The 22,957-nt window shown below is 34.3% G+C and overlaps 1 non-coding gene across 1 annotated transcript; it reads right to left on the reverse strand.

Annotated features, from left to right (window-relative positions):
* Window positions 1-19,551: 19,551 nt before the first annotated feature.
* TRNAR-ACG lies at window positions 19,552-19,624 on the reverse strand. Its single transcript has one exon. It is a non-coding gene; the product is annotated as a tRNA-Arg (tRNA).
* Between the last annotated feature and the right edge of the window lie 3,333 nt (window positions 19,625-22,957).

A 22,957-nucleotide genomic window follows, 5' to 3' on the forward strand; every position in this document is an offset into this window, starting at 1 on the left:
ACTGTATGAATCTGGTTGCTGTTAAAACACAACTGTATGAATCTGAATGCTAAAACACAACTGTATGAACCTGCTTGCTGTTAAAACACATCTGTATGAATCTAAACGCTAAAACACAACTGTATGAATCTTCTTGCTGTTAAAACACAACTGTATGAACCTGAATAATAAAACACAGCTGTATGAATCTGCTTGCTGTTAAAACACATCACCAAGAACAAACTGTTAAAACACAGTGCAAGAACATGCTGATAGATTCCAGCAAGAAAACGAAGGAATTATTGATATTACGTGAGATCAGAAATCTAAAATAAAAAATTCCGAAATTTATGGATAGTTAGTTATTGAAGATAATTTCCTAAAATAAAAATAGATTGTGAAAGTACATAAATGCCCTTTTAGATAAAATCCTTCAATGCCACATGTCGCGTTCTTATTGCTTCCTAGACTTTCTAGGAAAAACACACTTTCCACCCAACTCCTACTCCTGACAAATTATATTCTGATGAGGAATTTCCAATAAGAGGTGTCAAAACTGAGATGATAAAAAAGGTTTTCAAACTAACAGAAATTAATATTTCTGAAATAAAAGATATAGATCTTTCTGAAAAACCTACAAAATACACCTCAAGAGTTCAACAAAGATTAAACAAGAAAAAGGGTTACAGTTCTGGTTCTGGTTTTCAAAAGAAACCAAACCACAACGGTAATTTCAAAAAGAAAGGACTTGGTTTTATTTCACCAGAAAATCATAAAAATGATAAAATTTATAAGCCAAAAACTGTATTTGTTTCAGGTGCAAGCTCAGAAGAAGAAATGAAAAGCTCGTTCTGGAAGCAGACAAATAGAGAATTCCTTGCTAGAAAGAAGCAGGATGAAATGAAGAATGAAGCTGTTCAACAGAAAGAGACAAGAACTTGTTTTCAATGCAAGTCAATTGGTCATATTACCAAGAACTGTCCTAAGGCAGTTCAATCAAAACAGGGAGTGTCTCTTAAAATGAAGGAAAAGATGATTGAAAATGAACCACTAATCAAACCGTTTACAGTTTTCAAAAACTCAAAGTTTGAAGTTGGCGAGTGTTCAAAAAGATTTTACAAGAGAAAAGCGAACCTTGACAACCAAAAATGGGTTGTTAAGAAATCTGATGATAGTTCTAGCGATGATTCTGATTCATCAAAATCAGAGGAGCTATCTTCTGGCGATGAATCTGATTCCACAGAATCAGAGGAGCCACAAATTGAATCAAAAGGTGAAAAATCAGTTCCTCCAATGGATGATGCAAATTTTCCACCATTGAGGGCTGAACATTTTAAACAAAAAGTTGGCAAAGTCAAGATTTCAAATCAATTCTTTTCTGAAAAGAAAGAACTTGATGTTGAAAAGGCCTTTAACCCCAAAGTGAAACATATTTTTGGAAAAATTATTAATGGGAAGGCAAAAGGGGTAAAGGAATTTTATGAAAAGAAGAGGAAAGGTAAGAAACCGAGTGTTGATGACTCGGAATCTCCCAAGGTCTGTCAGGCTTGGGAGGATCTCTTTAACTGATAAACCCGACTTGCCGGAACTTCCAGGTTGGTAGTTGGGGAGTAGGAACCGATATCTTTCTTGAGAAATTCATAGGTTGGTAACTGTGATATTTCGATGTATCAGTGGTTAATCAGGGACATTAAGTTGTACTTGATTTTCTACAAGTGGAATTTGTTGGTAGAACCTAAAATTGTTAAGTTTGTCAAGTGTTTGAATGAAACAATGTGATGAATTGAACCCCAAACCTACAAGTGGTAAAATCAACAAAACTTATTTTCCGGAAAAACCATTTTGATTAAAAAAAAAACTTAAGTGTTTTGAAATCTTAATGGGAAAATAGTTTGTTGTAAGGGGGAGTTCTGATTGTTTATGCCAAGTGGATGGCGAATTGAAGCATTTCACAACAGTTGTCATGTTACTTGTACAGTTAGTTTTCTTTAAATGTTTTTGAATTTTAGGGGGAGTAAGAAATTTCAGAAAATCCAAAAACATTAGAAAATTTGAAAAGGCTAAAAACATGATAAAATGAAAATGAGTTTTGTTGTAAAAAGGAGGAAATAATAGTACATCAGTGGACTATCACAACACGCTAAAGAATTGTAAAGTCAAAAATGGTGATAAACAATCTCACTGAGGATATGCCAGTAGGTTTTTATACATTCAGTAGATTGTTTTCGAGATATAAACATAAAATCAAACTTACTTATATCGTGGGGAACATCTCTCGGATATATGGGTAACCCCCGAAATCTTGTTTGAAAGATTCTATTTCTGACATACTAGGTCTTTGTGCGTGGTGATATCTGGGGTATTATACGAGGACTTCTGATTTTGCGGAAGCAATAGCCGAGTCCTCGTATAATGCTTTGCATAAGCTTTAATCTTAAAGCCCGCCCTCAGTACAAAAAATGATGAAACATTGAAAAATGCTAATCATGTGCTGTTGAAGAAAAGATCCCCAAATGGGACACATCTAAAGTCGAACCGTCATCTCTCTACACGAACGGAAGTTCTGACCTGAGCTCTCACGGTTTTGCATTTACCCGTTTACAGATATCATTAGTGTACATTCACCTGTAAGACTGAATATAGAAGTCTGGATACGGGAGTATATTCTGAGGTGGAACACGCGAATAAGTTTAAGTCCTTAAAACACTAATCTCGTATCTTGAAACAGTTGAACTTTGTGTGAAAATTTAAGTGGACCAGTATACTGACAATCTAGGTAAATTGTTTAGAACTTATCATGTTTAAAGCTTAACGGTGTTAGTGATTTGTCTTAAAAACTGATATGACCCTCTTACACAAACTCACAAAAATATTATTTGTAAATATTTCTTTACAGCATTCCTTTAAAATCAAAAATTCAAAAAGATTTTGAGTTTGTTTTAGCATAAATTTTTTTTTAAAAAAATCTAAAAAGATTTTCGACAACTGGTGTTGAAAAGCTGATTCTCAAAATTCCAAGTACTAAACATGATGAGTATCAATTTGAGGGGGAGTTTGTTTAAAATGAGTAAAATTTTGGAAGTTTTTGTCTACAAGTGGTCAGCAGAAGTTTTTAAAATGTTAAATCATTTCATTTTTACAAGTGGTAAAAAGAAATCATAAATTTGTCAAATTTTAAATTTGTGAAATTTATTATGAGGTAGAGATTGTGCAGTTAAAGCTAGGTTTCGATTCCAAAGCAGAGTGTGTGCCAGGTCATGATCCTGATCCCAGCATATTGATAGGGGGAGTCTGTCGATGAAAAGAGCCAGATTTTGATCCTGGAAGATGTGTTCACGCAAGCTGTTGATACTAATAAACTTAAGGAATCAAGAGATCTGATTTGAAGATTGGATCAAAATCCGAGGGATGGTTATCTGTTGGTGCTGAAGAGAAGAGAGAGAGATTTGATGATGCTTTACATTGTTAGATATTTCGGAGGAGTTCGAGAAGACTGATAAAGACTGAAGACGTTGAAGACTCGACACTTAAGACTCGTCAACATCCGAGGGGGATTCTGTTGGTGCATACGTTTGTCGACTTCGTCGTGTATCGAGTCTTTTATGATTGTGTATAGGTCAGGGCACGAAATTCGAGAAATCATGTCAAATTAGGTAATTTCGCATGAAGTGGTGATCTGGTAATTTCGCACGAAATTACTTTGTAATTTCGTGTGGAATTACAATTTCGCTTGAAACTCTAATTTCGCATGAAAGGTAATTTCGTGTGAACCTGATTCATGCGAAATTAGTGTGCCTATAAATAGCAGCCATGTAATTTCGTTTGAAAGGAGGTGTGTATGTGTGTTTCCGGAGCCGAAGTGCTGCCGAAGTGTCATCTCGCTGTAAATCATTGTCAAATCAATCAAGAAGACAGTTAAAGTGTATATATAGCTGAATTGACCTTGATACGTTTGTTTCCGCCTCTCGTATTGAGCAAAAACTCTTCTGATCGACTCGTTCGGGTCTGAAAACGATCCTACAAGATCTTTACAAGAAAATTAATGATAAGGAGATTAATGTAAAAGGTTTTCAACAAGCTAAGGAATTCATAAATTTTATTGAGTCCACACCAAAGAACAAAGGAGAGGGTTTAGGATATGTAAAAACAAAAGAAATTAAACCCACTGTCTTTGTAAAAGCAACACATCAGATTTCTGATAATTTTTCATCAGAATCTAATTTTGAATCTTGCAAATCAACCTGTTCTGAATACTCTTTTGAAAAACCCAACTTTAAAGCAAGAAGTAGTGAATGCAAACAAAAATCTTTAAAAGCTCCAGAAGTAGTTCACTCATTTTTTCAACATTATCCACTCATTCCATCACAAGAAAACATATCAGAAAATTCTGATAAAGAATCTTGTATGTGTGTTGACATACTGAAGCTTGGTTCAACACCATCTCCAAAAGAAAAGTGAAAAATCTGTTTTTGGCTCAGCATATAACAGATATTCTGATGAAAGGCCATCAAGAGAAAATAATCTGATTAAAATCTCATCAGAAAGAGTACCCAAGCAAGTCTGGGTACCAAAAACCCTCTAATTTTTCCATTTCAGGACCATCATGTGCAGCAGATCTGGTACTGCGATTCTGGAAGCTCCAAGCACATGACTGGGGACAGGAGCTTACTCAGTAACTTTGTTTCAAAACTGGGTAAAATGGTAAATTTTGAAAATGGAGTAAAAGGGAGGATCATGGGATATGGATGCATATGGTATGGATGTTTGACCATAGAGAAAGTAGCCTATGTAGAAGGCTTAAAGTACAATCTGCTAACTTGTGGTCAATCCTGTGATAAAGGTTTTCAGGTAACCTTTTTACCAGAAAAATGCTTGTTAATAGGTATGGATGATAATAAAATTTATGTAAGTGGAAAAAGGATAAGACAATCAATTTACTATTTTGATTTCAAAGAAGAAAATGAACATCCAAAATTATGTTTATTTTTCAAAAATTAACAAGGGTAGTAGTTGGTTATTGCACAAGAGGTTAGCCCACTTAAATTTCAAAAACCTAAGCAAATTAGCAAGCAAAGGTTTAGTAAAAGGATTACCTTTGATATCCTCAAAGAAGGATAAAATTTGTGAAGCTTGTGAGATAGGAAAATCCAAAAGAAGCTCACACAAATCAATTTCTAAGTCTTCTATAACACAAAATTTGGAACTTTTACATATGGATTTGTGTGGACCCATAAGTACAGAAAGCTTTTCTGGAAAGAAATACATACTTGTAATTGTAGATGATTTTTCCAGATACACATGGGTAGAATTTTTGAGAAAGAAAAGTGAAACTCCTGATCTGATCATTAATTTTATTAGAAAAATTGAAAATCTGTTAAAATTAACAGTCAGAAGGATCAGATCAGACAATGGGACAAAATTTAAGAATTCAAACATTGAGAGCTTTCTTGTAAGTAAAGGAATCTCTCATGATTTTTCTGCTCCCGGATCACCTCAATAGAATGGGGTGGTTGAAAGAAGAAATAGAACCTTAGTGGAAGCAGCCAGAACAATGCTTGCTTATGCTAAACTGCCCACACATTTTTGGGAAGAAGCAATAGCAAATGCATGTTTTACCCAAAACAGATCCATAATCAACAAAAGGCTCAACAAAACACCATACAACATTATCAATGAAAGAATTCCAAGTGTAAAATTTTTACATACATTTGGTTGTAGATGTTTTGTTTTCAATGATTTTGAAAGCCTTGAGAAATTTGACAGAAAAGCAGAAAAGGGTATTTTTCTTGGTTATTCTTTGTCCTCAAAAGCTTATAGAATTTTTATTCTAAACACAAGGACAATCAGAGAAAGTCTATATATGTATCTTTTGATGACTCATCAGAAACAGAGGTTTCTGATGAATACATGATAGAAATAAACTTTTCTGACAAACAAGAAAATTATGAACATCTCTTTGAAATGATAACAGAAGATTTCTTAGAACATGATAAATCTCTTACAAACAAATCAATAGATAATTCATGTACTAACCCTACAGAACAAATGAATAGTGCATCAGAAATCTAGAATCAGAACAATGAAAATATGTCTGATAATCAAAATTCTGATACACTACATACAACTGAGGCAACTGTTCAGGGGGAAACTTCAAATCCATCCGAACCAACAACTTTTCACAATAAGTTGAGATGGATTAAAGGACATGTTCATTCTGACATCATTGTCAATCCAGCAGATGGTGAGGTATGGGATCTGGTGCCTAAGCCAAATGACAAATCCGTCATAGGGTCAAAATGGGTATTCAGAAATAAATCAGATGAAAATGGCATAATCACCAGGAATAAGGCAAGGTTAGTGGTCAAAGGTTATTCTCAACAAGAAGGTATAGACTATGATGAAACCTTTGCACCAGTAGCTAGATTAGAAGCAGTAAGAATTTTTCTTGCTTTTGCTGCATCCAAAGATTTCAAAGTTTATCAAATGGATGTAAAATCTGCATTCCTGAATGGTGTAATTGAGGAAGAAGTTTATGTGCATCACCCAGAAGGCTTTGTTGATCCAAAACTTCAAAATCATGTTTACAGATTAAACAAAGCCTTGTATGGTTTGAAGCAAGCTCCTAGAGCCTGGTATGAAACACTTTCAAACTTCTTACTCAATTCTAGATTCACAAAAGGTACTATTGATACAACACTTTTCCTCAAAACACACAAAGGTCACACTTTGTTAGTCCAAATATATGTTGATGACATCATATTTGGATGAACAAATGAAAATTTCTGTAAAAAGTTTCAAAAGCTAATGACCAGCCACTTTGAAATGAGCATGATGGGTGAGTTAACCTTTTTCTTAGGTTTACAAGTAAAACAAAGAATTGATGGAATATTTTTGAGTCAATCAAAGTATGTGAAAACAATTCTTCAAAAATACTCACTTGAAAACTGCTCAGTTTCAAAAACTCCCATGGCAACAGGGAACAAATTGGATTCTGATAAAGATGGAATATGTATAGATATTAAAACCTATAGGGGATGATAGGATCATTGCTATACTTAACTGCAAGCAGACCAGATAGTATGTTTGCAACATGCTTTTTGGCCAGATATCAATGCAATCCTAAGGAATCCCACCTAAAAGCTGTAAAAAGGGTTTTCAAATATCTAAAAGGCACATCAGAACTTGGTCTCTGGTATCCTAAGGATACAAACCTTGAACTTATTTCATATACAAATGCAGATTATGCAGGGTGCAAGATTGATAGAAAAAGCACATCTGGTGCATGTCAAATCTTGGGAGAAAATTAGGTATGTTGGGCAAGCAAGAAACAAAACTGTGTTGCAACATCAACAGCTGAATCAGAATATGTAGCAGCAACAAGTTGCTGTTCACAAGTGCTGTGGATGCAAACTCAGCTGAAAGATTATGGAGTAAATCTGACAAAAATACCAATCCTATGTGATTCAAAGAGTGCAATTGCAATAACAAAAAATCCAGTTCATCACTCAAGAACCAAGCACATAGATGTCAGATATCACTTCATAAAGGATCATGTTGAAAAAGGTAACATAGAAATGTACTTTGTTCCAACAGAAAACCAAATTGCTGATATCTTTACAAAACCCTTTGATGAAAAGAGACACAATTTTTTAATCAGCAAACTTGGCATGGTTAATATAAAAGATGAAGATCTTTCAGAAAACAAAAGGCCACAAATTGAAAACCAAATTGATGAACATCAAAATTCTGATAATCAAAGAGTAATTCAACAAGTTTCTGACAAAGAAATCTATCAATCTGATGGAATATCAGAAGATCTGATAAATCATCAATGAATGTGATGATTTATCAGAAAATCTGAAGAAGTATCAGAAAATCTGATGAAATGATCAGAAATTCTGATACAACATCAGAAACTTTGTTGAAACATCATAATGATCACTGATCATCAAAAATTTCCATCTTCATACATATCTCAAATGTGTATAAATTCATAAATGTGAATAGTCTGTTTTTGTATTTTTTTCTTCTTTTATTAATATTAAAAAAACAAAAACGGGGGAAGTAACATGCATTAAGATAAAATTCAATGTCACAGCAGAGAAAATCAACCGTCACAGAATTTTTTTTTCTTAGAAAATTGAATTTGTCTTATACTTCCAATACATGCAACGTCATTTTTTCATAAGAAGTTTGAGAGACACGGAGGCACAAAAATGATTAGGGGCTATAAAAGTAGTCACCTAGCTATTCAATGCTTACTCACACATGGGGCTTAGTAGAGTGTCATATTCTCACTGCAACAGATATCGTCTTAAATGAAGAGATTGAAATGAAAATGAAAATCTTTGGCTATTAATAACATTTATGGCATAACCATCACTTTCATCTATAAATATTAACAACCTGAAAAAGACTTTCTTCACATCAAACAATCTTCTCTTCTCTAAGCTCTTCATCAGAAATTTCTTATTTTTAGAATGGCTCACCCAAAAGTAACGAGACAAACTCACTTCCCTCTCCCTCTTCACAGACATCATAACCTTAGACTTAGGTCTAATTTGGAAGGTCCTGCATGGGAAGATTGCAGGTATGTGTACAACATGATCATGCGAAGTCCCCTGGGCTTTGCTGTATCTACACATGTCACTATCTATCAGAACTTTCAAGAATTCTGGTGGAATGCTGAAATCGTCTTCAGTGGCACTTCCATGTGGATAGAAAGTAAGGTTATGGGGGTTATAATCACCCTAAAGGAGGAAACACTCAGAGATGTCCTCAAGCTGGGTGATGATCAAGAAAACACCTTCCTGGATAAGGAAATGGTGCAACAAACCTTGACATACATGGGATATCATACATACAACGTGTCAAGGCAGATCAGCAAGTCTGGTTTCATACCACCTTTCCAGTACTTGGTGACACAGCTCAGTGTCTGCTTCTCTAAGAAGATAGGACACTTCAACGAGCTGTCCAACAGGATGATGGAGGTAATTCATGCAGTTGTACAGGAAAAACCTTACAACTATTCTAAGTTTCTCATGAGAGACCTAGAAGCAAACATACACACCCGTCAACCTTTTCTGATCTACCCTCGATTTGTGACCAAGGTGATAACCAGTCAACTGGACTTCGGAGGTGTAAGAAGTTGGTATCCAAGGGCTGAGCAGGCGCTACAAGTGAGCATCAGTGATCCTACCCTTGTCCCATCAACAAATCACAGTGGTCATATAACCTACCTGTGGTTGTATGTGAAGTGCATGTACAACGTGCTCGAGGAGTAGTTGTTATTGTTTGTTTTTTTTTGCGTTTAGTGATATTTTCTTGTCCTAATATATATATATATATATATATATATATATTTAGTTTGTTTTTTTTCTTTTAACTTAAAAAAACAACACAAAAACATGACAATAGATCTAGGGGGAACTAAAACAGCATATCTGACAAAAACAAGAAAAATCTAGTGTAAAATAAAAGAAAACTGTTAAGACTAATGAAACATCAGAAATTCTGATGACTCACCAGAAAATCTGATAATATATCAGAAAATCAAATTTTTCATCAGAAAAGTCTCTTGACAACCAGGAAGTCTGATAAATCAACAGAAGGAAACATTGCTTTAAATAAGATTCAAAGAAACTTATAACTACATAAATTTTTTAAATAAGTTTCTTTCAAAATATTTTTTTTTTTTTTTGAGGATTGGAACAAGCTGTATAACAAACACTTCCTGAAAATCAGGACAATGATGTGGAGTTCAAAATTGTAATGTAAGTTAAAATCTCAAAACTCTACTTATTCCCTCTCATCTAAAAAAAAGGCTGATTCAATCTCTATACATGAATCAAATGCATTCTGAAGAAGTATGAAGAAAATCCATCTCTCAAAGTTTTATTCAAAGATTTTCTGATATATTTCATCAAAAGGAAAACTTGGGAAGATACACAATATCAAAAAGGTTTTTATTGGACCTTTTTTTTAAAGAAAAGGGGTCCCACATGAAGAAAAGGTGCAAGTTGGACATTAGTGTTTATCTGCTAAATCCTTGGAATATCTGATTTTTCATTAAAAGATTTATATTAAATTAGAGATAAACCAAAGGTTTTCAAAAACGGTTGTTTCCTAAATGGATTAAAACATCATTAAGGTGTCATAAACCACCTTGAATACAAACAACCCACGAAAAGCACTCAAAGATCTCCGTCTCAAAACACTATAAGTACCTCATTCAAAAACAGAGACTTCCATCTTCAACCTTCAAACTTAAAACCCCAAAAACCCTTTTTCGAAACAAAAACCCCAAATCTCCATGGCTGCTACCAACATCAATACACCACCAGTTGAACACTCTGTTCCACTCATCTCCGAAGCTGAATTTCTTCCATTAAAGAGAAACAATGAAGCGATGAACGACAACATTGAAGAATATGATACGAAGTGTCAAATCCTAATTGAATTTATGATCAGATGCCCTATAGCTCAAGCTCTCACAAAGACCAGAGAGGTGCCAGAAAAACTTATACAACAAGTTGTAAAAACTCTCAAACTCTCAAATCAAACCGAGATTACAGCACATGTATGGGGAAATACCTTCATCACAATTTCACCAGAGAGAATAAGAGAATGTTTGGAACTACCCTTAAGCCAAAGCTATGAAGAAGCACTAGAAAAAGAAGACATGTTTTCACACTTGATGCAGTAATGGGTTACAAGACTAAGATCTCAAAAATCAGTGAATTCAAGAGGAATCAGCTACATGCCTTCTGGCAAGTGTTAATGGAAATTCTGAACAAGTGTTTATCATCAAAAATTGGAGGTACAGATCAGATAAATATGAATGTTCTGACAATCATGTTCAGTCTCATTAGTGGGTTGAATATTTATTTTGGAACAGAAATATTTAATCTGATCAGAAGATCAATTCTGACTAACACAAGAAGGATAGATTCACATCTACCTTTTCCCAGATTTCTGTCAGTCATAATTTCTGATGCATTTTCTGAAAGGAACCTAGAAATTCTAGCATCAGAAAATATGTGGAGTACAGAAATCATAAGACCTTGGACTACAGTAGGATCTTGGAAGTCAGATTATGATGTGCCTGATCTGTCAGAAAGAATGATGAATCTGATACCAGAAGATTCACCATACAGAGCAGAATACCTAAGGATGTTAAGCAAAAAGCCAGAAAACAAAGAAGTTTTTGATAGTGTGTCCCCCATGGAGCATGATGCACAAGAGTCAAGCACACCAATTATGGAGCAGCAGGGTGAATCAGAACCTCATCCAGCTTATGAAGATGTGATTATGAGTCCTGTGGCAGAAGAACATCATGTAGAAATCTCACATATGGGAGAAACAGGTGCACAACACTCTAAACTTAATATTGTTCATAATTCTGAGAGTGATTCTGATGATTCAATTCAAGGAAATTATGAAATTTCATAAAGAGGCATTGTTTCTAAAAGACAAGATGTGAGTAAAACCAAAGACCCATTTTTTGAATCAGATTCTGAGGAGGAAAATGTGGTGGCAACAGGTGGAGATCAGTCCACTGATTAAGGATACCTGGTTAAGAAAATTAAGAGTTTCTCAACAACTCATGGAGAACCTGAAAAGGTTCAAGGATATGAGTAAAACCAGAACTTGAATGAGTTTCAATTTTCTGGTGAGGGTATAGAGGGTATGGAATATTTCAATCCTCTTAACCTCAGAACAGCAGAGAATGTGTTTTCTGCTGGTGTTAAAGGTAGAACATCTGTTGTTCCTCCTATTTCCCAAGAACACCAATCTATGTCAACTGAGCAACTACACAAGGAACTTGAAGACATAACTACTGTTTGTACTGACAAAACAGCCACAGAAGAAAAACTTGATCTGATATTGAAAGAGATCAGAAATCAAAAATCAGATATCAAAGCATTATCAGAAACAGTCAAATATGTGCAGAAGCAAACAGAAGACAACACTGCAACTCTCAACAAACTACAAGAGTCATCAGAAAACAGAGAGAGCTCATCAGAATTCAAGAAAGCTCTCAAAGAACTGCAAGAAATCAAGATACAAATGGCTGAGGTTGCAAGTGCAGGGGAAAGCTCAAGTTCAGGAAGAATCCTTGAAGAAATTCAATTCCTCAGAGCCAACAACAGCAGCCTAGCTAAGGCTTTTGAGAAGATGATGGTGGAATTGACTACACAGAAAAATCAAGATAAACTGGAGATTCAGATAATGAAGAAACAAGAAGAAACAAATACTCAAACTCTTGCTAATATTCATCTGTCAGTCAAGAGATTGCAGTACAATGTTGCCATACTGGCAAAAGTTGATTTTCATGAACTGAAGGCTCCAATTCCACAAGAAAAACCAGTAGGAGAGTCAGAAACTCCTCAACAAAAATTCAAACAACCAGAAATCACTCAACAAGATCCAACCAAACAATCAGAAACTCCAACACCACAAAAACAGAAGTCACCCATGGGTCCTCCTCCAAGTAAGCCAAAATTACTCATGGGTCCTCCTCCAAATATTCCAAAGCTAGACACATCAAAGGTGCTATTAAAAGAAGCTGTTCCAGTTCAGTCATCTTCCATAGCTATCACAGGTGAAACAGATTTCAGCAGACATCTGAATATAAAAGAAAAGAGAAGAATGGAAAATGAAGTAACTTCTTCAAAAAGGCCAAGAAAAGTAATTGGAGAAGATTCAGATGGAAACCTCAAAGAATTCGAAGTGCTGAAAGGTGATTTACACACAATCATATACCCTGAAGAACACGTGAAGCACTACTATTGGAACAAACAAGAAGACAAACTTGAAAGACCACTCTCTCCATTCAGCAGAAGTATTGTTGAACTCAGAGATGGAGGAATTTTGGAAATGTTTCACAAACCAGTGACAAATCCAATAGTTTCTATTGAAAAGATCATCACTATCAATGTTGCAGGAGGTATATTAGGTACTGGTGGACAAAAAAATACACCCTGATCAGAAGAGATAACAGTAATACAATTGTTACTGATGGAGACCTGGCTGATAATCTTCACCCAATGAATTTAGTAAAGTTGAAACAGCTTATTGATAATGACAAAAGTTCTGTAGTTGTGATCAGAAGAGCTATTGACGGTATCAAGAAAGCAGGAGAAAAGTTATATCAAAGGGCTGCACTGACAGATTTTGATCTATGTATAAACTTTTATTATAGCAAAAAGGTACTAACTCCTCCTCCTAACAACATCATTCCAGCTGAAATTCCTCCCAACAAAGTAAGAACTGGAGCTATTTTTGACAAACCGGAAATATGTGTGGTTTTCAAAAATGCCTATGATGAGAAAGCTATGTTAAGAGTCAGTGAAATATACAGGTATTCTAATCAAACTCTGAAATATATAAAGAATTGCATGAATGAGAAACAAGAGCAGCTCAAGAAAAAGGGGAAGAACAATGAACAGCTAAGGAAGGCAATTGAGAATGACATAGATAAATGGATAGAAAACTTTATATGAAGAAGATAACAGTCCTGAAGATCACAATAAGAAGAAGAAGATCGGATATGACAACTGAAAGCTGCAACATCTACTTCAAAGTATCATAAGTTGATCAAGAGCTGAAGAAGATTATCCGAGAAGGTCTTTCTGATGGATCTGATAATATCATCAGCTTCTGACGATTTTGATCATCAGATTTTCTGATGATTTGTTCAGCAGAATTTCTGATGAAGTGGTTTATCAAAAATTTTGATGAAAACCCCACTTGTCTAAAAATCAGCTCTATCCTACCACAATAACCAAAGCAAGTTGACATTATTGGATATCATGATGACAAAGGCCACTTGATAATTGGATTCAATGAATATGTCAAGAAGCTACTTTTTGCAGGAAATAATACATGAATAAACAAATTATAAATAGAAGGCTCATCAAGCAGAGAACAATGAGTTAAGCTTAGCATTCAATACATACTACAAACTTCATTGTCCTTTCACCCTCAGAATTCAAGTATTCATTTGTAATAGATAATAATCTTACAATCACCTTGTAAACCATTTTGTTTCAAAGTGATATAAACTTGAAAATTCTGTAGGTCTTGTTTCTTGAAAGTCGGATTTCCATTTCCGCACACTTTTTTCACATCTACTGAAATCACTTGCCATATTACGTGAAAAGAAGTTTTTAAGTCCAAACTGGGACCAACAATTGTCACCTATCACATTCCATTATTCGAACTAGAGGTGCACAAATCGGATTTTGTTAATACTTGGTTCTGGGTATGATCGGGCATTAAAAAATCAGGTATTGAGAGAAATTGGATAGGGTTCGGGTATTAAGGAGAAAAATCATACCCTATGTACCAGGGTAGGGTAAGATCGGGTTCAGGTATAACTGGTATTGGAATCGGGTATGGGTCTGGGTATTAATACCCGGTTTTAAAAATTAAGTTTTTTAAGAGTAAATTACAAAAATGTGTCCTTTATGTATGCTACTTATTGCAAACTGTGTACTTTGTCTTTAATAAGTATAGTAAACGTACTCTATGTTTACAATCCCTAGCAAGTTATATCCTTTGAGCCTAACTCAGTTAATTTTTATAGTTAAGTATGACTAATTGGACCCCACATGAGGGTACTTTAGTCATTTTACCTTAAATATTAAAATAAATAATCATAAAAATAATAAATACATTAATTATGTTTAAAAAGGATTATACATTGGTACATATATACACACACATGATTTTCTCTCTGTATCTCAATTCTATCTCTCTCTAACTTCCCTACCACCCCCACCTACTCCCACCGGCCACCACTACAACCGTCGTCATCAACACCCCACCTGCAACCACCAACACCACCATCCACCTGTCACTACCCCACCTACTCCCACCGGCCACCACCACAATCACGGTCACCACCACCCTACCTGCAACCACCAATACTACCATCCACTTGCCACCACAACCACCTGCCGGACTACAACCCAAGAAACAGCAAACCACCTTGAAATGTGGTATCGGAGTGGTGAAGGGTTGCCTTTAAACACGTCGCCAGACTAGCAAGCCACCTTGACATGTCGGTACCGAAGATGGTGTAGGTGGCCGGTGTTGGCGATTTAAAAGAACGTTTGAGTTCTTTCTTTTTTCTCTGCATTGCTCAAGAATTTTCTTTTATCAAATCTTTCATTATCTTATTTAAATTCTCCTTATGGGTTTTGATTCTACAACCACTATCTTCATCTAGGAACATAAAAATCCAATCTTTGTTATGGCTTTTGATTACGGTAAGTAACTTTGATGAGGTTCTCGATGAGGATATAATTAGTGAGCAATTTTGATGGGATTTGGGATGGGGATATCAGTTAAAAGAGGAGAGAGAGAGAGAGAGAGAGAGAGAGAGAGAGAGAGAGAGAGAGAGAGAGAGAGAGAGGTAGATAGATAGATAGGTAGATGGCAGAGAAAGTATAAACGACAAGTTGAAAAAATGGTTGAATTGGGGGTTTAGGGTTTTAGTATTAGGGAAGACAAGTGGGTAGGTTAAATGACTTATATGACCGACCTCATGTGAGCCCCATGTGACATGAGTTAACAAGAAAAATTAACAGAGTTTGGGGTAAATGATATAACTTGCTAGGGTTTGTAAACATTAGGTATGTTTACTGTACTTATTAAAGACAAAGGACACAGTTTACAATAAGTAGCATGCATAAAGGACGATTTTTTTTTTTTTTGAAATTTACTCTTTTTTAAAGATTATTTTACACAAAAATAATTTCGTTCAAAAACTAAATTTGGTTTACAATTTGTAAAAGTAATTAAAATAAATTACATTAACATGAACTTAGCTAAGTACAAATTATTTGCTTTAGGGTAAATTCCTTTTTGAGTCCCTGTGTTTTATGGGTTTTAACCACTTGAGTTCAAAAGCAAAAAGTTTAACGACCTAAGTCCCTATAAGCATTTTCTTTAACCATTTGAGTCCAAATTTCTAACGTTGTTAGAAACTTTTGGTTAACTATTTTTAAATGATCAAAATACCCTTATAATTAAAAAATAAAAAAAAAATATATTTATTTGTCTCTCTACCCCTACCACCACCATTAATATACAAAATATATAATCTATTGATAAAATATTAAAAGTTGAAACACCTACTTCCTATCTGCATGTGCATCATCAATGAATTTTCATCATCAATTTCCTTTGGAAGTTGGTGATGGTTAAAAAAACACATATGAGGTACATTTACGAGCAGCATTGGTGGAGTTACAGAAAGCAGTAGCTTCACAATTAAAAAAAACTGCCAAATTCAGAACTCTACTCAAGCGCATTGATAAGGCGATGTGTATTGGGGCGCGAGAAGGGGCCATAGCGCCATTATGGCGCCGCGAACACCGCCCCCCCGGCGCCATGTTTGAAATTTTTTGGCCAGCGCGAACATTATAGCGGCGTGATGAACAATTGAAGTTTGATTTTTTTTTTTTTTTTTTTTTGTATTTTCTGTTTTGTTGCATGTTTCATAGAAGGAGGGTGGGGCTTGCAGGTATACGAAGAAGAAGAAGGAAGACAAGAAAAAAAGAAAGCTTTTTAGGGTTTTTTTTATGGGCTTTGGGCTGGGCTGGGCTAACTCAAAAGATATTGTGGTTTTTTTTATTTATTTATTTTCAGTTTTTTAATTTATTTTTCTGTTTTTGTTTTGTTTTTTATTATTTTCTGTTTTTTATTTTTTTTCTGTTTTTTTATTATTTTCTGTTTTTTATTTTTTTATGTTTTTTATTATTTTCAGTTTTTATTTTTTAAATTTTGAACTAACATTTTATATTGTTTTATTTAATTAAATGAATTTTATTTTTAAAAAAGTTACAAATGAATTAAAAAAATAAAAATTAAAAAATGAGTAATGATTACACAGGGGCTTTATGACTACGGCCTCAAATTGCATAACGCCCCATAAAGCCCCGGGGTGACGTGGCATGCCACATGTCACATAACGCCCCTAAAAGGGCTTTATGACTACACATGCCCTAAAACCTTGAGGACCATTGAGTCACTTTTGTATGCAAATGGGAGATTGGCCAGAGTGCTGGACCGCCCCGAAAAAGAGACCAAAATGTTCATATTTTATCTGGAGAATGGTAAAGAAACAGCCCTCAACAACACAGTTAAATCCATGAGACCATGAAATTCCCTCTTACAAAACAATATGATTATGTCAAAGTTCATACATTTGAAACAAAAAAAAATCAAAATAAGCAAACTTGAACAATAAATAGTAATCACTGGTCAGAACCAACAACACAGAAAAATTGGGAATAATTACCAAATTCAAAAGTAGTTCACCTTTTAAACCACATGAATCAGTCATCATGAATTTAACCAAAAAAAGAACATTTTCAGAATTCGAGGAGATTCGATCAACGCCACCAGTCACTGTCGGTTATCGTAGCCATGAGATTGCTTGTGGGTTTTTGTTGGGTGAATGGTTTCTTCATCATCGATATCTAACAGACGTTTCTCTTGATGAGATTCGATGTTCTTGATCCTGCAATTACTCAAGAATCCTAATCAAGATTTCTTGCAATCTTCTTGAATCAAACCCAAACAGACGTTTCTCTTGATGAGATTCGATGTTCTTGATCCTCCTCTCTTTCTCTCTACCCCTACCACGACGTCGGCGGCAGCAGTGGTGGGGCTGCAGTGGTTGCCGGAGTAGCTACGGCGATGATTTCTTGACCCTTGATTTTCGATCTGCAACAGAGATTGAAATTGTGGGTGTTATGGGTGATGAAAAGGGGATTTAATTAGGTTTAAAAGAGAGATGAAATGGGGATTCAAGATGAAGGAAGTGTGGGGGAGATAAGAGAGACAGAGAAATATTTTTTTTTTATTTTTTAATTATAAGGGTATTTTGGTCGTTTAATAATAGTTAACCAAAAAATTCTAACAGTGTTAGAAATTTGGACTCAAATGGTTAAATAAAATGCTTATGGGGACTCAGGTTGTTAAACTTTTTGCTTTTGAACTCAAGTGGTTAAAACCTATAAAACACAGGGACTCAAAAAGTAATTTACCCTTTGCTTTACAATATGCATTTAAAAAAAAACTTAAATATAAAAGTTGTAAAAAAATAAAAATATACTTTAAAATTCGGGTATTCCATCGGATATTAAAAAACCAATATCGGAGATAGGGTATAACCAGGTTTGGGAATAGGGTATGACAGGTTCCGGGTTTAAATCGGATACGGTTTTCGTTACGGGTATTGAGCTCAAAATGTATACTTTATCCATACCCTACGGGTAGGGTCAAGTTCAGTTACATGTATAAAATACCGGAGTATAAAATATTTTTTCTTAGGTCCGGTTCCTAGTCCAGGTTTCTTTTGTGCACCTCTAATTCAAATATAGCTCCAATCAGGTTAGCAAATCAAGAAGATAACACAGCCCATCAGTTTTTTCTTTTTTTAGAATTCTCTGTTTTTTCTTTTTTTAGAATTCTCATTTAGTTGGGCCGAAACTTACTTGAGACGCCCAGTGAGTCAACTTTAAGTTGAAGCCCAATTTCGAATTTCGACTTCAGCCCTTTATATTATTGGTAGCCCACGCTCCTACATAAAGTGTGAGTTGTGTAAATTATACAGATTTAAACTTTTATAAGACCTGGCGACCTGCTACATTATATGTAAAGATAGTATTTGTAATCATATTTTCAAATTTAACCAGCTATACGATTATTTAGATGAATAAAGTTTTGTTGAATTGTTTATGAATTAAGTAGTATTTAGGAATAGTCTAGTGTCTAGACTGCTGGAAATTTTATTTAGAGGGATTACTATGTTCGTAACACTAGCGCGGCTCCTTGCCTCTTTGGCATGGATGGACGTTAAAAATCCTTAAGGTTTTTTTTTTTGGTTTTATAAAATAACTAAATTACTCTATTTTACTTAAAAAATTTACATATTTGAAGAAATGTTAAAATTAGTGAGACCCATACAAAAAAATAAAAATAAAAAAAACCCACCCCACCCTTCTTCTTCCCGGAAATAATCCCAACCCGTCGATGATCATCACCAATTATATCACGGTGAACTTCATTTATCGGCTATTAATTTGAAAAATCATAAAGTACTAATTTGACATGATTAATACAAATATAATTTTTTTTGTAAATCAGTAAAATGTAATATATTAAAGTTGATAAAAAAAAATCTTCTTTTACTTCTCATGTTTATGTTAAGACCATTCGTATTTGATGTTTCCCTAATTTGAACAATCATAAAGTACTAATTTGACATGATCAATACAAATATAATTTCCTTTTGTAAATCAGTAAAATGTAATAGTATTAAAGTTGATAAACAGTAAATCTTAAAAATTTATAAATAAATAATATATATGTACGCAAGTAGTACTTTATTAGTGACTAGTTAGCAAATCTTAGATAACTGTACAACAATATGATTGCTGTTAAATCAAGAATTATTAAAAGTATTTGCTGTACAACCGTTGATACATAAATAATTAGACTGATAGTTGTAAAGAAAAATACAGATTTATAAAATTTTATTTAATAAAAGTATTACGACTCTGCTGGGGATCGAACCCAGAATCTCTGGTTTCGTAGACCAGCGCCTTATCCATTGGGCCACAGAGTCTTTGATGCTAATGTAGTTCAATTAATATTTTAAAGTAACAAGAATCTTTTATAACACTGAACGTGGCTCTAAAATCAGGAGCACTAGTAGTCAACCTTGCACTTAAATAACTGTTGAGTGTCGTTTAGGAGATTGTCACACAAAATAAAATGTCACTTTTTAAATGATTCTATTAGATAATGTTAGAGAACTTAAAAGTGGTCGAAAGCTTTATGTTGTAAACAAGAGAAATTGCTTGTGAGCTACTTGAGATTGGTTCGTCAAAAGTTCGAATAAAACCTAACTTAAACGAGCTTGAGATTAAACCTAAAATAAACTGAATGTACCAAATCCATCACAACCAACCGAAAGAGTTAACAAAGAACAATGAGCATCAGAATGGGATGAAAATGACTTGTAGTTGTATAATTTGTGTAACAACTATATTGTATTTTGAACCATGTATTAAGATATATTATAATATTTTGAGAATTTTAAGACCAGTTTATGTAATTAATCAAAAAATGTGATTTCACATTATAGAAAAGATTTACAAAATACGTGAGTTAAAAAACTATCAAGATCCCCTTCTTTTTCGTATGATCTTATTAGTGCGTGTGGGAAGACGGTCTATTTTGACCTCTTTTACCACATGTAAAGAGTGTGTAGGATGAAATGGTCCCTCTAGATTCTATCTTTGCTAACTTCGTTTCTAAAGTAAGTTGTAGCTAATGATAACCAATCTTTACCAATGTTGAACTAGTTACCTGTTTTACTAAAGTATGTTGTAGCTAATCATAACCAATATTTAATCATGTTGAACTAGTTACCTATTTTATAATTAAAAAAAAACTAGATGCAAGTTCCGCCACGTTACGACAGGGTTTATTACCAGATATGTTAATTTGTCGACATAGTGTATGAAGTACAATTGCACACATTATAGCATTGATTGTTAATAAAAACTATTACAAAAAACCAATATATCTAAACATATTAACTTTTATTAATTTTGTTAGACTTCGGATAACGCGCCTACATTTATTTCAAGTTGTAGCTCAACTTGTTTTTCGCGTGTCTTTGCCATTCGTTCGGTTAGTTCCTCTAGTATTTCATTAATCCTACACTCTGACTCAGTGACTTCTTCGAGTACACGCCTAAGCTGTTTGAGAACGTTAATTTCTTCGTTTGAGTTCGACATTATGAACCTATAAATTTATGTATAAATTAGAATCTATTTTCGATTTGAAAAACAACACAAAATAAGCTCGTACACAATTCCAGTGCAAATTGGTGAATTTAAGATTGAGAGGATGCTATTAGACTTGGAGCTTGTGTGATCATACTGTTTGGGAAATTTTGGTCCTTTAAAAAACATAACATATAGATAATATTATTCTCACCAGGGATCGAGTTACAAGTTAATCAGACAATTATATAAAACAATACAATCATAGTGGGTTTAGGGTTATACCTTGATGAATACCAATAACTCGCACGGTGGATATGACAAACAGCTTCTTTAGTAAGCCTGATCACAAGTTCCTAGATGTCATAAGACCCACATGTGAAACGGAACAAATCGAATCATCGAACATGAAACACGGGACGACAATGGTGTGCAGCGACGGTCGGCAGAAGTGTGGCTAGAGGTGCGACGGTGGTGGTGGTTGGTTCGCAAGGAGAGGGGGTTTTCAAGTTTCTTTGTGTATGTTTAGGTTTTGTTAAAACTGTAATTAGGGTTTAGGTCTAACCTTCTACTTAAAGAAGCCCTAATTACACATTGCCCATGCACAAATAACTTTCCCTCCAAGTAATTAGCCCTTGACTAGTTAATTGTTATCGAGTTAACCTTTGACTTTGTTTTATTATTAGATAGTAAAACTAGTTATCTCTCTATTTATTATCCAATATTAATTAATCCTCGTTCATGTCAAATAATTTTTATTGACCATCAAATCAAAACCACTAGTCAAACGCTTTGACTTTAATTCATTCATAATAAAATGACTTCTTTAATTTATTATCTAAATAAGAAACTAATATTCGTTTAACTCTTTAAACGACGCCAATTGTATCCACAAAACTTTGTAAACACTTAATATTTCCTAGTATTCCATAAAATACTCGTTCTTTGTAATTAATCTAATCTTGTGATACATAATGTTTAACAATTAAATATCATTCTTTGTTCGTCATCCAACGTGTAATTCTTTGGATCATACCATAGTGGTAATATTAAATATTCGATAACTGGACATCCAATTCCAACAAAAAGAGGCAATAACAGTCTGATGTAAACAATAACGCGTTTAACGTGTTCATAATATCGAGTTGGTAGTCCAGAAATGTTAGTTTTACCGATTGCTTATACTAAGCCATCATAGTTTAGTAAACCAAGATGTTAGACATCACAACCAACAAACCCAGACAATACCATCATAGCCAACATACCAAGACAATATAGTCAATCTCAGATGACGACAAAGTCGTCTTCACTGAAACTAAATTTCCCAACAATATGGCTTTAAAATGAGGCCAAACAACATAATCAACCCAACATAAATACCCACAACAAATACAACCTAATAAGCACAAAGTACAACCAACGGAAACATAAACCAACACTTAAACGTCAGGTACAAACAACCAATGCATTAGCATGTTGCTATTGTTAGTACACAAACAAATAATCCGGATCTGCTTATACACATGCACACCAGTCCATAGCAACCAAATGTTGCCAACAGATAATATGTAGATGACGATGCATGTTTTGATAACTATAACCAAAATACAAAATCAAACAAATCAAGCTCGAAAGCTTCAAAAGGCTGCAACAAAAGTGTCACGCCAAAATTGAAGAACCATTATTGCCACTCTCGGATGACCATCAAACCATCTTCATCAAAACAAAAGAGGCACGCATTAACAAAAAAAACGTCTTTTAAACAAATACAGGATCTCTTGGACCAAAATAGTCTCGGATGAATACCTCGGTGTCATCTTCATCGACATCAACTCATAAAGTAACCAAAGCCGTGAACATAAGGAAAAAGGTTCAATCAGGGGACCAAATAAATATAACGTAGTAAATGTAACACCTCGTAAAGTCACGTCCAATTTAATAGAGACACGTGTCATGAACTTTAAACGTGTTATAAACCCGGATCATGATAAGAGATAACTGGAAGGATTAAAAGTGTCAACATGTTAAATTGTTACCTCTAAGTGACCTTTTACCGTTTCCAGACCTTTGTAAAACATTAATATACCCTCATGAATATCTGATAAGAATTTCATAAATATCCGGTTCAACCTTGTGGCAAATAATTCAAAATTTTAAAAGAATGG

Source organism: Helianthus annuus, chromosome 15 (genome assembly GCF_002127325.2).
Source record: "Helianthus annuus cultivar XRQ/B chromosome 15, HanXRQr2.0-SUNRISE, whole genome shotgun sequence".
Lineage (NCBI taxonomy): Eukaryota > Viridiplantae > Streptophyta > Magnoliopsida > Asterales > Asteraceae > Helianthus > Helianthus annuus.